Source organism: Haliotis rubra, unplaced genomic scaffold (genome assembly GCF_003918875.1).
Source record: "Haliotis rubra isolate DU_JTF1 unplaced genomic scaffold, ASM391887v1 Scf188, whole genome shotgun sequence".
Lineage (NCBI taxonomy): Eukaryota > Metazoa > Mollusca > Gastropoda > Lepetellida > Haliotidae > Haliotis > Haliotis rubra.
The window spans coordinates 75,725-88,874 of record NW_025765869.1 but is presented as its reverse complement, the minus strand read 5'-3'; the positions used below and the strand labels follow the sequence as shown (position 1 = coordinate 88,874).

Here is a 13,150-nt window from a genome sequence, read left to right as displayed (position 1 = left end):
AAAATATGTGCTGCAAGCCCTATTCATGGATCCGCGCATCTTCGCTAAGCCACGCCCCCCTTCGATACTGTTGCGAGGCACCCCACGCTTTCTAACAAAATGGCCGCCGCAAAGCAAAGCAATTTTCTCGCATGCATTCCTGAAAACTTTTCTGTGTCCTTTTTACCGATTGCTGATCAAATATCAACTAAGAGCATGGAAAAGGGACTTAATTCTTACCAGCAAGGCTACATCCATGAGTTGACACTTCAGTTCCCGACCGTATCCGCCAAGTGTTGGCCATCACTCAGGAAAAACAACCCGCCTCATCGACTGTCACTTGACCTTGATGTCGACCGAATCAGATATGCTTATTGCACTTGCAAAGCTGGGTAAGTTGCTAGTTTAGTAGATGATTTTTATACCTGTTACGAAAGTGTGTGCGTACGATTCTTATTTATTGTGATGCATATTACAGCCAACCTTGAACAGGTCTGGAGGCCAGACTTGTCAATGTCAAAATACCGTTTGGTTTTAATTATTGTGAGAGGCCCCATATTAAATGTTGTTTATGAAGACATTTGTAATAATAAAATTGTCAAAGGGAATTAATGCAAATATACCAAAATGTTTTGATCGTACATTAAATATTAGGTTACAGCATTGGCCCAATGATGGCAGGCCAATCCGTAGCCAGTACTGGCCCAGCATTAGCCCAATGATGGCGTGCCAGTCTGTAGCCAATACTGTGCCTTTGTTTTGCCAATCATATCCTCCTGGCTTTTTAATCTATATATGTGGTTCTTCATTTATTAAGGCCAAGAAGTTGTATCTTGGTTTTCTCTACCACCCAACTCCTGTGTTTGTAACAAACAGCACTTGTAAAAATGCTGTGAAAACATGATGGCACTTTGAAATGAACGTAGGGGCTTTGACACTTTATTGCTAAAGTAATTACCAACTGTAAGTTAAATCCTAAGGTTTTTGAACAAGAATGAAATAAAAACGTTATAACAAACAGGACATATGTTCACATATCATTATATGTCGTACAAAATATATAGAACTTTAACAAATACCTTAGAATTGTGTTGAGATATGAAATTCAATAATGCTGAAATGTGTATATATCTCTTAAATGGTTGAATATGCGCGGTTGAAAACAGAAAACAAAAAATTAAATGCATTTTAACAACTTTTAATTATCTCTCTTATAATAGAATGCAATGAAATAAAATTTGAATGAATGAATACAATAGGATAGCAGATAAGTACACAGTTTATTCTGTGCTTGTCTCCAGCTGCTGCAGTAGCAGCAGCAGCAGCTCTTTCTTCTTCTTGGCAAGTAGGGTCCTCTCCTCCTACCACCGTCCCTGTCCGGAGCATATCGGAACCACAATTTAATGTGGCTTTCCAGCTCGCAGTCGGACGCCTTTAAACATACCGGGTTCTTCCGTGCTCTCTGAAATGGAAACCGAAGCTGATAGTAAAAATAAATAAAGCTGCTGTATCAATAATTCTCCAATTTCATTTAACATATGAATATGTTATTATGTATTGTCTTATATGAAGTCAAACTTGCGTAAATGGATCGTATGACTGAGTACTTACTAATAACAACTTCCTTCAGTCATCATCTGTTTGGAAGGGTTCTTTTCCTGAAGTCCCCTTCCAATTCACCTGCTTATGACCGAGTTTGTCATTAGCATTGACAAAACTCTGCGTATTGTGTCTCCTGTTGACACGCCTCCTGCCACTCCGAGTTGCCCAACCTGTTGGATTGTAAATTTTTCAATAATTAACTTCCCTAGCGTTTATAACTATATATTATGGCCATGTAAGAGTAATATTCCGTACAACAATCACTATTAATTGGACTTGGATTGAAACAATTGTTTCAATAACTCAAGTAGTGAAAGGAATGAAATTGGTCTAAAACAAAATTAATATTTACCGCTGATCTCAATCTGGAGGATTCCTCCAGAGAAGTATTAGTTTCCCTCAGTTCCTCGATGGTTTTGAGGGGGAGATGCAACTCCTCAGCTGGTGTCAAGTCCGAGAACCAGACTGTAGAATTCTCAGGACCTGGTGAAGCAGCTTCTGATTTTCAAGAGCCACTGCTCGATTTGATTCCACGATCTTTACAAGTTCAACAACTTCCCCTAGGTAGTTTTGAAAATAGAAACAAAATAAACAATTAACAATTGTGCAGGTTGTGGAAATAGTTTTTCATCAGTACTGTTGAGCACAAATGTTTACCATTATCAAGTTGATACATTTTTAAATAAGTAATATAAAGCATAAATGTTTAACCATTATAATCATACACACCTCTAGTTGCCCCACTGTTGAACTTGGTGAGTGACTGGGCCTCCATACATCCTGTCGGGACAGCAATGGAGATGGTTCGGGTAAGATCCGTCGCCTGGGGATCGCCGTGGGCTGGTCGGGACCGACAGTGTAGGTAGGGGTGGAGACATTGCCACAGGTAGAGAGACTGGAAGGCGAGGAGGAGAAGGCGGCTGGGGAGAAACTCTAAGGCGAGGTGGAGAAGGTGGCATGGGCACAGAGGACTTTGACACTCGTGACTCCTTGCTCTTTGCCACTTGTGTCTCCTCATCACTTGAGCTGGAGCTAGAACTCAAGTACCTGCCAGTTGGTCTGAAATCAAAAATAAGTTCGAATTTACAAAAAAGGAATTTAGAAATGCAAACAATTCAAAGAGCTCAAATTGAAGCCTTTCCACTAAATCATTATCAATTATTTAGTTTTGTAACAATCATCTTGTAATTTTGTGATTTTGTCATATCTATTTAAAGAAGTGTTAAATGTTTATATTCACGCTTCTAACCATATTCACTCAAATGTATTTTGGTACCTTCTTTTCCTTGACTCTCTATCATCCTCTGCCTCCGTGTCGAGGTTAGACATATCAGTTGCCAGGGGTAGTTTTCTCCTCACCTTGTCATACGATTCTGTAATTATTATAGAACACATTTAATTAACGCATCATTATGCCAGTATGTCATCTTGTTAACAATGACTTATCATTTAATAATAATTATTTTTTAAATGAATGAATTAGTATGAAACGTGTTCAGAATTAAAGATAAAACTAAACTACACTGATTAGCTTTAGTCGTTTATACTTACCACTACTGTACATGACTGTGATGGTATACAGTTTCCATGTATCCTTGTCTGGGAGGCAGCAGGTCTTCACTCCCTTGTCCAGTTGGTTACTGTTTTTGAACTTGGGCCAAAAGCAGTAAAGTACTCTCTTCCGATGGAGCCAAGTGTGTGGCACAATCCCACTTCATTAGTCTTTTGGAACTTGACTATGTGGTACATTTCCTGTTATAAAGCACTTGTCGCTTGAATTTACAGATTAGAATAGCATCTTTTACTGTTAAAAGGTTGTGTATAGAATTAGCAGTATCATGTCACTGTTTTCTGTACCAATGAAACTAACATACACACTTTACTGAATGTTTAGATGCAGCAAAGGAAGTACAATAAATGATTCTTTTTCAGGTAAGATAACATATTTCTTTTGAATTTGTGATACCCCCAACGTACAGATGGTCACTTAAATGTGAAACTTTAAAATTCCAATAGAAGACGATTTAAATGGATAAGTGAAGAAATCTTTTTGGATAGGAACTTAGCATATATGATTAAAATATCTTTGTTTTGCATTCTGTACAATATTTTTTATTATCACAACTTCATTGTTAATACTAACACAGCTATTTCAATTGATTTTGACAAAAGAATCGGTCCATGTGGATTTCTTTATATTGTGTCACGTATCCTAAATTAGATAAAATAGGTCCATCTGAATGTTCAAACTTTACACCTTGATTCTCAGAAACATGTTTACCTTTGTGAAGAGGTACCTGACTTTCACCTAAACGTCTTATTATCTGCTGAAGGGGGCACTTTGGTGTTCAAAGTAGCTTTTTAATTTGCCTAAGAAGCTTTCCAAAAGGAAAAGATGAAAAATTGTCCAAGGGACCAAACCTTTTACATCCTGTGATAGATGTACCAAACCATGCAGGTTATAAACAACCATATCATTGCCATAAAGACGCGAAAATGTTCAACAAAAAAGACACAAATTGTCTTTGGCATAATCGCAATAATTTTGAACTAGTAGGGGGTTGCTAAACAGGTAATACCGACAAAAAAAGCAGAAAATTTAAGTACACGGCATTGCACAAAATATCATTTAGGGCAACCGGCCCAGTATATAATAAGAATAATCTATATTCTGTTGCTTTCCATCTGTCTATTTCCCCTGAGAGATCTCCCTTTTCTACAGAACTCCTTGGGATGTATTTTGAATACAGAGTTAGCTTATCTGACAGTTTGTTTATTGCAGTTGCTCCAATTCTACATCCTACAGAAACGGGACCCTTCATCCATAAAAACAACAGTTTTTCATGACACCTAAGGCAGACCAAATGCATATAATCAAGTGGAAACTGGGTAACCATACCTATTGATAATTGATTCAGTGGTGATCTGAATAAATGATGCTCTTCATCAGCCATTTCATCAAATTGAAGATCAGTTCTTAGAGGTGCTTTTGTTTCTGGGAATGTCATCTTGTTTAACCATCTACCATTTTGAAGACACTTATCACAACCAGAGTAACCGTTGTGGCCTTTCACTCCTTTAACAAACGCCCTGGCTGGTGTATCGCATATAAAACATGAAATGGAAACTTCAATTTTGAGGCCATTGTGGTCTAGCCCATCACGCTCAAGACCCTTCATTTCTTCTACAAATTCGTTTTAAATATTCACCAAGTTTTGGTGGTTTGGAAGCCCATAGAAGAGGCCTATGATAAAATGGTTGACCAAGAAAGGGATGGATGACTCTACCAAGTATTGGCCAGAACTGCATTGAGGTGCTTTTAAAAACAGGTAAACCATCAATATTCACTTGAAATTTCACTTGCTTACCAGGAATATTGAATTCCATTCTATCAGAAAGCTGATATGATAAAGAACTTGAAATTCCAAAATGAAAGTACTGCCCCTGTAATGTTTTTCACAGCGTAACTCCTAGGGTAAGAAGCAATGTACGTGGATCCTTAGGGAGAGAAGGGTAGTCATTACGTAGAATTTCTAATAGTGACGAAATTGTTCTATGAGGGACCTGGTATTTGACTGCCCATTCGCTAAGTTTTGACATCATTATTTCATCTTTGTCTCGATATTCATTTTCAGAGCTGTCATTTTCAGAACTACTTGTTGCATGGCTAGTTTTTGAAAATCATGACTTGCATTTTGTTCAAATTCATAAATTGTGTCATATTCATCTTCATCATTAACGACATCTTCATCACTACATGGGCCTTCATCAGAAAATGTTGTTGTAGATGCTAAAATTGACTTGCTTGTGATACAGACGTTGATGTTAGAGTTTCCTCAGCATTATATTGGTTTTCAATTAAATCATATTTGCTGGCTGATGCCAAAGCTTCTAAATGATTTGAAACCCTTTTCCTAACTTTACGACGAGATGTCCAATACAGAGTCATTCATTTTGATAAAGTCAATATACCGGTAAATACAACGTACAATTCTATCTAAAAAATCAAATAATATTCTAGTTAGTCTGTCGTCAAGACCCTGGAGCAAGAATTTAAAAGGAGCCTTCTTAAGTCTAGAAATTCTGACAATTCTAGATTGCCTTACCTCTGGGGTTCTTTTCAATTTTGATTAATATGTGATGTTAAAAATGAAAAATTTCAACTCTATCAATTTTGTATATTTCAAATACTTTCTTTTCAAAATATAATTTGAGAATTTAACAATCCCAGTCAGTCAGATATGCAATTGTTACCTAATGTGGTACTGAAAAGTATATACACATGTATTTCTGATTACAGAAAACAGTGACAAGTATAATACTGAAACAAAATGTTGCAGTAAATGGAGAGAGGATAGCCACGTTTAACTCAATGGTGCTTACGTATCAAATTACAACCATTTCCAAATAAACCCATTTATCTTTTAGTAACATGTTTACATATATTTTAAAAACAGTGACTATATGGTGGACTATACCTTTCTTTAAAAGATCCCAGAATATCACGTGGAAAATGGACTTGAAATCTGTAAAACCTCGGACAAGAGCAAGACTGAACAATGGTGAAAGATACCGCTCAAAGGAGAAATTCCTCAGTTGATAGTCTGCAGCAAATGTATATGTTTCAAAAGTTTCCATTGTTTGTAGTTTCTTATAAATTATAATTAGATTATAATAGCCTAAATAAATGTGCACTGATTGTATGAAACTGGACAAGGGCTTTGAGATATATTTGTAAGTTAATCTTCAAGTTTCATGACTAAAAGTAGCTTCGGGCAGATGAACTGATAAAGTGTTTAAATTTAGAACACATGGGTCAATGCTGCTACTCTGCTGGGAATCTACTGGTACCAGCTGGCCGCTGAGAGACAGTGGCTCGCCCTACTGTGCCTGCTGTTGCAATGCTGTAAGCCCGTTGCCGGCACAAGCGTAACTCGCGGCACTAATACCAGCATTGGGCCAATGCTACCATGCTACCTGGGTAGAGACTGTTTTAATTCATGGCAAGGAGGTGGTGATGATTTTGTAATTTCTAAAAGAAAATATTTGAGGGGGGTGGGGTGGTGGTTGCAACACATTTTGTTCTTCTTGTGAGGTAGAGGCGTCATAAATATTGTACATGTAGGCGAGGGTGGGGGAAGCAATTGTGTACCCTAATATATTCAAGTGTATGCTTCCAAAATTATGGGAGGGTGGGTGTCATTGATTTTTGGACATGACATGAAGGGGGGTCACTTTGTACATAAATTTTTGGGAGGGGGGGCCATTCACATTGTACATGCTTCTCCATAAAATCATGATCACCCCCTCCCATAAATTATGAACGGCCCTTTAGAACATTTGTATGATCAAGGAATTATTTATCTATTAGTCCCAGTCTACTGAGAATCAAGTAAACAAAGTAGAGTGAAGCCTCGTTAATCCGGACGGTTGCGTTTTCAAAGCAAATTGTCGTCAGGATTGCATAGAATAGTCCGGACTACTGACTACTCTGGAAGTGGGAGTGTTCCCATATAATAGGTCTGATAAAGACATTGCAGGGATTCAAGCTCAACAACTTCAAAGAAATTCCATCTGATTTGAGTTCCACATCCATGCCACAACAATGGAACAAAGCCAAGGGGAGACAAAATCTTGCCAGTGCCTATCAGCCAGAGTTGTGGTTGCTAGACCAACTGAGCAACAACGCAAGCGGAAGCCGATACAATACCACGCCGACATGAATTACAAGTATAGTTTTATTCTTATTTCATCAGACATTTTGCTGAAATTGATAATTCAACTAATATTGTCATCAAGATATCTATGAAATACTTGCACATTTTTACTTCATCACAAGTTAAGAATGATAACTGCCCATATGAAACCTAAATACAGAATATAAAAAAAATAAATATCTATTCATGATAGAAAATCTACATTTTTAATGATAAGTGTACATTCATATTACAAACACAACTATAAGATGATTTTTTATATAGCCACTGAATGTATATCTGTTTTCAGGCTACCAAGGATTGACATGTGGCAAGTCTTCAAACTCTACAGGGCACACCACTCCTGCATAGAACAGCACAAAATGATTTGCCTTTGGTGAAAACTCCTATGGATCAGCACTATCTTACCAGGTATATATCTATATCTAAGAGGTGCAACTAATTTAAAAAACATTTCAGAAGAGGTTGAAATTTTGTTTTATTAAGAGTCGCTGTATACAGTAGTAGCTTGACTCCATTCAACAACATTAATTTCATGCACAATTACAGTAGTGATTACTTCACCAAAACATCCTGAAATAATGTCAGGTTACAACAAACAGACCAAATCTTGTTTATCCTGGAGAATAGAGATGTTGGAACACAATTTGACAATAATTTATACTGTTTCACCTTGTTAATAAGTCTCTCAATATGAACTCTGTGCTTTGCCACTTTTTCTGTTCATGAATTTTCACCCATGTTGAATTGTTTTCCAGTCTTTCCTTTTGGAGGTATATTCAGTTTCAAACCTAGTTTTTCAACTTTTTTTTGTCAACCATGATGCCATCACCGTCATTAATGTGTCCAATTTCTTTCATTGACTTAATGACATCATAAAACCCAGACTGTTCAGTGATTGCTTTATCAGATATTGAACCAGTAAATAGTTCTGAAACAAACATTAAGCTTCCATTTGGATCACATCCAATCAAACCCTTAAAAGTAGAAGAGGACTTGTAATCACTGTAGACTTGACTTTGCAAACTTACAGCACATGGGGGTCTGTGTTTTGACTTCTGTCCCATCAATGATAATCAATGTTGTTGGATAGTCTCTGCGATATGTTTTAGGCATATGTTTTATTTTATCATCCCTGTGTGGCCATATTGGAATCTGTCCCAGCTCGAAATATAAAACATCAAGCCATGTGTTGAAAATAATGTCTGCTGACTGAGGACTTAGTCCAAAGCGAACTGCAATATTCTTAAGTCCAACCCACACCTTAACCGACAGAGAGTAAGCAATAATGCATCCTGAGGTTTAAGTCTCTTGATGTCTTTCCTCCCTGATGAATAATCAATGTCCTCTCCTTGGGGTAGCAGAAATGATAGTAGTGTGAGAAATCTCACATATGTAACACCTGTATAGTGTTTGAATAGGTTTTTGATTTTTTTACCCCTGGTGATCACAACATCTATAGAAAATAATGCTGACTGTTGAAGCTCTCTCTGTAATTCCTCAATTGTCTTCTCTTGTGATGCTACTTTGATGTTCAGCTCTCTTATTTCTCTTGACTTGTCTTGTAATTGTTGCTCCAAATCATGTTTTTCTGCTGCCAGAGCTAGTATGTCCATTGGTGATATCCCTGAAATGACAAAATATTTGAAATTATTTATTTATTATTTCAGATCAAACATATCAAAAATGCAACACCAACTACAGACATATGTGGGAACACCAGTGTTATCTTGCCGCCACCAGTGAAGCTTACCCAGGAATTTGCTCATCTACATGATGAAGATACAATCTGTAGGGATCCCAAATCTCTTGAAATGAAAACACAGAGTCAGTCAAATGAACTCTGGTTTGATGAACATAGGAAACGTGTAACTGCATCAAGTTTTGGAACGGTTTTGCCCAGAAGAAAAAGACCAAATCATTGCTTCCTGAACTCTATTTTCTCTAAAAGAAATGTTAAAGCACCATCACTGGAATATGGGAAGATACATAAAAAAGACGCAAAGGCAAGGTACCATCAGAAATATCCAGACAGACTTTTTCATGATTGTGGGTTTGTTGTGAACAATGAGTTTTCATTTTTGGGAGCAACGCCTGTTGGCAAGATTTGTGACAATGGTGAAAGTGGGATTGTTGAGATCAAATGTCCCTACTCAGCACGCAACATGACCATTGACATTGCTTGTGAATCGTTAGACTTTTTCCTTAAAAAGAAAAATGGTGTAATATCTTTGAAAAGATCTCACCATCACTACGCACAAGTACAAGGTCAGTTGATGGTTACTGGGTGCAGGTTTTGTGAATTTATTGTGTTCACTCAACTGGACATGCATGTGGAGAGAATAACGCCAGATATTGTTTTCATGCAGTCAATGTTAAGGAAAATAGCCGAGTTTTACAGAGATCATGCTGTATCCTACCTAAAGAAAGCAACCAGTGAGGAATAAATGAACACTGAATCTCCATCTATACATACATCTTTCATCAGTCTGTGTAGATGTGTTGATCATGAAGTCGGTGGCCTTGTTTTGTGCTTGGTCAGTATCTGACAACATCTGAACTGGAGCAGTTGACTGGATGGATGGCTTGCCTGTGTTCAATCTGAAAAAAAGGAAATGTACACTCAGGGGCAAAAGAAACGATACCAAACTTTTTGAAATTATAATTTGTGTTTGGACTTTGATATTTTGAGTATTTATGGTCAGAAACATTCAGCCGAACTCAATGAAACAGCGATGCACGTGCAAAGCAAGAACCCCAAAAAGTGAACTTATTCACAAAAGTTTCGTGCACATGCACACATGACACACGTGACAAATATTCGGTATAAAAGCACGTGAAAATGTTTATGGACATCTACATTTTACGATTACATTTGCGACCATGCCGAGATTATCGAAAGAAGAGAGAGAAAGGGCAATCGGCATGATCCAGCTTGGCGCTACCCACAATCACGTCGCCAGGATCTTCGGTTGTAGCCGACTTACAATAACCAGGCTGATGACCCGTTACAGACAGACAGGCAGGACACAGGACAGGCCGAGGAGTGGCAGACCTCGGGTCACGACCCCAGCTGAAGACTGGCGTAACTTGCGTAACCTGCATTTGCGCAACCGATTCCTCACTGTGACGTCATCAGCATCGACTGCGCTGTGTCATCGTATCAGCCGAAGGACGGTGTCCAGGAGACTTCGTCAGCATGGTATCCGAGCCTACAGACCCTACCGTGGTGTAGCACTGAGGCGCCTCCATCGACGTCGACGTGTGAGATGGGCACATATCGTTCAAGGTTGGCAGCGCAGACAATGGGACAGAGTCTTATTTACTGATGATAGCAGATACCTCCTCAACAGACCTGACGGTAGGACACGAGCGCATCGACGCAGAGGAGAGCGGACGTCCCGTTGCTGCGTGCAGGAGGTTGAGCCGTTTGGCGGTGATGGCGTTATGGTGTGGGAGAGGATATGTGGTGACAGAAAGACGGATCTGGTTGTTATCGATGGGAATTTGAATGGGCAGCGTTATATCAACCAAGTCCTTCGGCCAGTTGTTCTACCCTTCCTACAACAGAATCCAAGAACCGTATTTCCACAGGACAACGCTCCATGTCACACAGGTCAACGTGTTCAAGGCTTTCTCAACGCCAACAACGTTGTTGTCCTGCCATGACCATCACGCTCTCCGGACCTTTCACTCATTGAGCATTTGTGGGACCATCTTGTGAGACAGATTTGTGCCAAACAGGTCGCCCCAGTGAACAGACAAACCCTCATCCAGGCTTTGAGGGAGGAGTGGAACAGGATACCTCCTCACGTGATCAGATGTCTGACCTCAAGTGTTCGACGTCGTGTTAGAGCCTGCATCGATGCCTGTGGTGACCACACTCGATATTGACTCACAGGAGTGTCCCTGTGTCACTGACATTGACTTATCTCATCATACTGGAGTGATCGAATACAGGACATATGAATAGTATCGTGTTTTTTTTTCAATTATCTCAAACAATGAGTGGCCTTGATGAATAAATTTGATTTTTCATGCTCCTCACTTATTTGTCTTCAAATAACAACATTGATTTTCTGTTTATCTTTTGTCATCTTTCATTAATTAGCCTCAATAAGATGGTATCGTTTCTTTTGCCCCTAAGTGTATAATGTTTGACATGACTATGATGATTTATGCGATTTATTCTGTCATTATGAACATTATTTACATGTACTGTTCCATCATTAAAAAGACAGGAATGAATCTACTTTGATGTGTGTAATTTGTGAAACATATACAAGTCAATATTCTCTCTGAGAACAGACTACACTACATAATGAAAATAAACATAAATCTACAGACACATACAAAAATGATGACATAATTACCAGAAATATAAACAACTAATTATCCCACAATTATGTCATGAGGTAGGCCTACGGTATATATGTATTTTCCATTATTTGATTTGAAGAATGCATTTTGTTTGATTCGTATAATTTTTAAATACACACATGTCAGTATTCTCTCCCACAAGAGATGACGTCTGTTTTTTATCAGATATGCAGGGAGTGTACTGGCTTGGTCGTTTCATGGGTGGTTTCCTGACAGGCTTGGGGCAGGCTCCGTCAGCAACCACTGGGCCAGGATATTCTCTGCTCGGTCCTTTTCCTCCAACAAAATGCTGGAATAAAATAAATACTATTAGATACGACTAACAGAAATGCGTGTCCATTTTACAGCTATATATCTAATCACGTTAAAAAATACGCCGATTCAAATGAAACGAGGAACTGTATCTTTGCCAAACAAGAAACTTGAGATATATATTATTGCTCCGATCTCACGTTAAAACAGCGAACATTCTATACAAAACTAAGTATGCCTTTTTTATAAACATCTTTTAAGTTCAATAATTTTTACCTTAGAACATACAGCTTTGTGTTGATTTATTCTGGATAAATTTAGCTGCTCATGAGGCCGGCCGCAAGCTTTTGATCCAGCGCTTGCATTTTTCTTCATTCCGTTTGACAGTTGGAAATCGGACGAAAAATCTCCTTCCAGTCTTTCAGGGTAACGTTCGTCAGCATTGCATGTCCCCCACGTGCATCGTAATACCATTTTCTGTGCTTTTCACCACACGGTAACTATGGGCAACGGAGTTTGTTTGTGGGTAAAATATGGCGGGCGTTTGACAGCAGTTCGGCAAAGAATGGAAGCTTTTTTCTGATTGGTTGATACCAGCTGTCAATCAATATTCGCGGATCCATGAATTGCAAAATTCGAAGATAAGGAGAGTAAGATTTGTTTCCCTGGCGCATTTTCCCATCGATCAAGTGTAATATATACTCACAGCTTGAACATCACATTGCCTGATTTTTCATGTTTACATTATATTTGTACGATTACAAGTCATGCGTTTGAAATTCACGCTCAAGTCCAATGCATATGTTTTTCATCAATCAAGCTTTCTGTGATGCCGTATAGAGTTGGAAGTCCAGAAGAATTTCTTGCGCCAGTAGCAAATGAACCATTACTTTAAATTCCCCGTGGCACCACCAGTCAACTGGTTGGTTAAAGACCTTGAACAGATTTCCTCCGCTGAAGCTTGCTCGATGTCGCAAAGCTGAATGGTTGAGGTGAGGTGAGGTGAGGTGAAATTGGGTTTAACGTCGTGCTTGAGAATATTTCGCACATATGACGACGTGCAAGCGTGTGTATGTGTATGTGCGGCTGCTTGTACTAGCCCAGACTGAAGCTGGTTTTATAGTGCTAGCCCACTGACATACCATGCCGCAGTGAAGCATGAATATCCCTCTCAGACACATTATACTGACTCCGAGCCGACCAGTCCTTGTTGTACCCAT

At 38.7% G+C, this 13,150-nt stretch overlaps 1 long non-coding RNA gene and 1 pseudogene across 1 annotated transcript; both read right to left on the bottom strand.

The window, feature by feature from the left end:
- Positions 1 to 1,669: 1,669 nt before the first annotated feature.
- Positions 1,670 to 2,367, bottom strand: LOC124274116. The gene is made up of 3 exons (XR_006897860.1): positions 2,311 to 2,367; positions 1,934 to 2,141; positions 1,670 to 1,751 (listed from the first exon to the last, which is right to left on the bottom strand). It is a non-coding gene; the product is annotated as an uncharacterized LOC124274116 (long non-coding RNA).
- A 5,486-nt stretch (positions 2,368 to 7,853) lies between these two features.
- On the bottom strand, positions 7,854 to 10,577 carry LOC124274112 (annotated as a pseudogene).
- Between the last annotated feature and the right edge of the window lie 2,573 nt (positions 10,578 to 13,150).